General features: G+C 37.8%; 1 pseudogene; it reads right to left on the reverse strand.

Moving 5' to 3' along the window:
• Positions 1 to 1,139: 1,139 nt before the first annotated feature.
• LOC116850784 overlaps positions 1,140 to 4,915 on the reverse strand; it is a 22,760-nt pseudogene continuing 18,984 nt past the window's right edge.

Below are 4,915 nucleotides of genomic sequence, written 5' to 3' on the forward strand. Positions count from 1 at the left end.
GAGACAGAGACGAGTCGGTCGTAGGCCTTGCTCTCCGCTGTATAGCATCGAGTTCGGTTGACGGTCCGGATCGATCTAGTTTCGATTAATTCGGTGCCGCGGATTATATACTCGACGCCGCTTTGTCTTCGCTCGCTGTGCACGTGATTGTCGCGTGCCTGCGGCGCGCGCTCTTGATCGATTCTTTTGTGTAATCGTTATCGCGTTATCGCGTGTTATTCGCTCGCTTTGTTTACTCGGTATTTTGTTTAGGTCTTGCGGCGTTTAGGTTGGTGCAACGCGCCGGTGCACGGCCCGACTGGTGGTCGGTCGGGCCGGATTAGTGACGATGTAGGTGTGCATCGTCACAAGTTTCTCAATTGTGAACTGCTTCGTCGTGATTCATAGTTGATTGAACGTAATTGCGATTGCGATTCTCGAACCATTGTTGTGCTCGATACAACATGCAAATTCAAACACATGACAATTTTTTTAAATTGTCATCTGTTTGTTTAGAAAAATTGCAGTAATACAAAGGGTGCGTTTCGTTACTCACTACCAGTACTGCAAATCTATGATATAGAAAATCTATAAAAAACCTACAAAAATTTATATATTGGGTGGTCGAAAAAGTCATGACGTATTTTTTCAATGTTTTTCAAAGGCCATTTATTTATATAAAGAACAAAGATGATTCAATGATATATTGCCTGTTTTGTTCGATAACCTTTTGCCATCTTTCAGTGAACTTCATAATTCTTTATTCATAGAAGGATCTGTCTTTATCGGCAAAAAATTGAACAAAGTGTTGATTTACAGCCTCATCTGAATTGAACGTTATACCACGCAAGGAGTTTTGAAGAAAGTGAAACAAGTGGAAGTTGATGGCACAAGGTCAGGCGAGTATGGTGGATGTGGCAACACATCCCGCCCAAGCTCCAATAATTTTTGACGGGTGATCAAACTTGTGTGTGGTCTCGCTTTGTCGTGATGGAACACAACTTCTTTACGATTAACAAGCTCTAGACGTTTCTGAATGATTCGTTCAAACTGTCCAATTGCCGACAGCACACATTCGAATTGATTGTTCGGTGCCTTGGTAGGAGGTCAAAAAACACGACACCTTTAAAATCCCACCACACTGAGAGTATAACCTTCCTCTGATGAATGTTTGCTTTCGAAGTCGTTTGAAGCAAATTATCGGAACCAACACCGATTGCGCACCACATTGTTGTAAACAATCCACTTCTCATCACCAGTTATCACCTTCAAAAAAGGATCGTTTTCCTCACGTTTAATGAGCATATCGCAGATATTTATATGCGCCGTCAAATGAACTTCTTTGAGTTCATGAAGAACCCAAATATCGAGCTTACTTACGTATCCCAGCTTCTTCGGATGGTCGTAAACGCTTGAATGATGGATGTTCAATGTTTCTGTAATCTCTCGTGTCGTGTAACGTGGGTTTGATTCTATCAATGCCTTTATTTTGTCGTCATCAACCTTGATAGGCCTTCCTAACCGAGGAGCGTCTTTGAAATCAAAATCACTATCATGGAATCTCATTGGCACCATCGTTGGCACTGACGTTTTTGTACAGCATTGTCACCGTAAACTTTACGCAACTTTTTACAAGCTTGACGCACGTTCTTCCCTTTACAGATGTAATATAAGGTGTAGTAAAAAGAAATCCATTATTTTTCCAATAGATGGCTTTAGTAATGTGTATCTCGCGTTGTATAAGTGCGATTGGTTTACGCTAGATGGCGTTAGAAAGATAAGATTTCGTACTAAAAAAAACTTCTCAGACAGTTTTGTGATTGTTTGACTCAGTATTGTTTGAGCGCGCGTCAAAGATGGACACGAGCAAAGAGAAAATACGCCATATTTTATAGTTTTTCTTCGATAAAGGCAAAACCGCAAGCCAGGCGGCTGAAAATGTGAATAGTATTTATGGTGCTGATACTGTAACAGCCAATCACGCGCAATTTTGGTTTCGTCGATTCCGTTCAGTAATTTTGATGTTAAAGATGTACCACGCTCTGGAAGGCTAATTATTGAAAATGTCGATAAAATAATGGAAATCGTTGAGTCCGACCGTCATGTAAGCACTGTTTCGATTGCCCAGGAGCTAAACATTGCACAAAAAACCATTTGGAACCACTTGAATAAAGCTGGATACAAAAAGAAGCTCGATGTATGGGTGCCACACGAATTAACGCAAAAAAAACCTCATGGACCGAATTTCCATCTGCGAATCGCTGCTGAATCACCACAAAATCGACTCATTTCTGCAGCGGATGGTGACTGGTGATGAAAAGTGGGTCACTTACGACAACGTCAAGCAAAAACGGTCGTGGTCGAAACGCGATGAGCCGGTGCAAACGGTGGCCAAGCCAGGATTGACGGTCAGGAAGGCTTTGCTGAATGTTTGGTGGGATTGGCAGGGAATCATCTACTACGAGCTGCTCCCCTACGGCCAAACTCTTAATTCGAACCTGTACTGTCAACAATTGGACCGTTTGAAGGAATCAATCGCCCAGAAGCGGCAAGCTTTGGCCAATAGGAGAGGAATTGTGTTCCATCAGTACAACGCCAGGCCACACACATCGATAGTGACTCGCCAGAAGCTCCGGGAGCTTGGTTGGGAAGTTCTTATGCATCCACCTTATAGTCCGGACCTGGCACCTAGTGATTACCACCTGTTCCTTCCTATGGCGAATGATTTTGCTAGTGAAAAATTCGCCTCAAGAGAAGCTTGTGAAAATCGACTGTCCCAGTTTTTTTGTCAATAGGGACAAGGGTTTTTATGAGAGAGGCATAATGGAATTACCTTCAAAATGGCAACAAGTTATTGAACAAAACGGTACATATTTAACCTAAATCGGATCATTCTAACTATGCTAAATAAAGCCTTCAATTTCATGCAAAAATAATGGATTTTTTTTTACTATACCTTATATATGACGAAAATGCACAGTTTCATCTTCAACTTGTTATAAAATCTCCAAAACTCAACCAAATCGCTCAATTTTTTTATAGAATGAAGCTAAATCTGTCATCTGTCAAATGCCATAGCAATAATATAAATGCGAATGACTTTAGTACTTCCAAAAATGAACTAGCGCCATCTGTTGCAAAAATGTGTCATGATTTTTCCGACAACCCAATATAATACTATAGATTTTCAGAATATTGGTAGCTAAATTTTAGAAAAATTAGTCAAAAGTATACAATATTACTATTTCGAGTAAAAATGTAACTAGTCGGATTGAATAAAAAATGAATGTCTAGCTAATACAAGCTAGATAACATTTTCTAGTTCGTCACTAACTCGTTGCTGACTGATTATTCGCTGAAATGTAGAATTAGGTTTGTGGTATAGTTGTTGTCTAATCATTACATAGCAAGTATCAGGTGTATAAATTAATTCTCCGCCCCTATATTAAATCGATTACAGCACCTATTTAAATTAAAATTTTTTTTCCCGTCGAATAATCATTTTAAAGCGCCATCTCTAAGCTTTAAAAAGAGCTATAATAGTTAATAGTACTACTGACATAACTTCAAGAAACAGTAGTAACAATGTCATTCGAAAACCTAAGACATTGTCTCCTTTTCGCCATTCTACTAAAAAGAATGTTGTAGAAGCATAAGAAATGATTTGATCGGCCCTGAGTGAGAATGCTGTATCCTGTAGCACGTGTAAAAAGTGGTTCCAGAAACTCCGACGGTTGGTGAAAATTACCCATGTAGGGTCATCAATAGTAACAACGAAGTCAACGCTTGGCCAAATTTATGACACCCAACTATCAGCCAGAATTCTGTTAGCCTGTACTGGCCCAATGTTGGAAAATGACTGGCTGTCGAAAGCCAACGCTTGGCCGACATTTAGCGGCTAACCGTCGGCCGGACTTCTGTCAGCTAGTATTTAGCCATTACTAGCAAACAGAATAGTACTTAGAGTAGTACTTAGTTAGTGGCAGTCATGAATTCTTTTTTTGGCTAGAATTCGTTTTATTACATATGTCTTATACTTTTTATATCGTTTTTCGGAGAAAAATGTATCTTTAAATTTAATATTCGTACTTATTTAATTTTAATTTTAATTTGTTTCATTAAAATATTATATTCTTAAACGAAATATCATTTTTTAAAATGATGAGAATAAAAAAATTCTATTTCGCGCGCGCGCGTCCAAGGAAACATGTCATTTGATGAAACAACACTATTATTTTAAATAGTATTCTTTAAAAGTTTCTTTCAAAATTTAGTAATTCAATTTGTTTGATTTGGATTTTTTTGGATCTTTTTATTGTTTTGTTTGGATTGATCATAACATTTTGTTAAAAATCTAAAAATAATTATCACTGCTTCACTACATTATAACAATATCCATTGCATATCGAATGTTGTTACATTGCTTTAATATCTATTAATAAATTATCCAATAAACACTAAATAAAAGATATATAACTGTTATTTAGTGTTTGCTAGGTATATTATAATATACTGTGAACACTATAAGAATACATTATATAAGCATAAATCGTAAGAACATCGTTGGAATCATTAGAATCACCGTGTGCTAATCTATCGTCAGGTTAAGCAATACTTTAACGCAGGTTAGGACATGAATCGGTGACCGGTATTACCACTTGGAATCGAAATTATCGAGGGGAAGTTTCGCGAAAGTTTGGAGCCTGTTGTTAACAAACTTCGGTTCCTAGCGGTTTATAAGACATGAAAAAATTAGAAATTATAAATATATGTATGCAATCTTTATTGACCCCAGTATGGGGTTACAAAATCCAAAACAACTCTTTCTCTTCGTTACGCACATATACACACTTCCGCACCCTACCTCTTAAATCTGATCTTACAACTAAATCTTACATCCAACTTAAATCTAACTTACATCTAACTTAACTTAACC

The sequence above is a fragment of the Odontomachus brunneus genome, unplaced genomic scaffold (genome assembly GCF_010583005.1).
Source record: "Odontomachus brunneus isolate Ranch 3 - 2012 unplaced genomic scaffold, Obru_v1 Obru_scaffold_155, whole genome shotgun sequence".
In the NCBI taxonomy this organism is placed as follows: Eukaryota; Metazoa; Arthropoda; class Insecta; order Hymenoptera; family Formicidae; genus Odontomachus; species Odontomachus brunneus.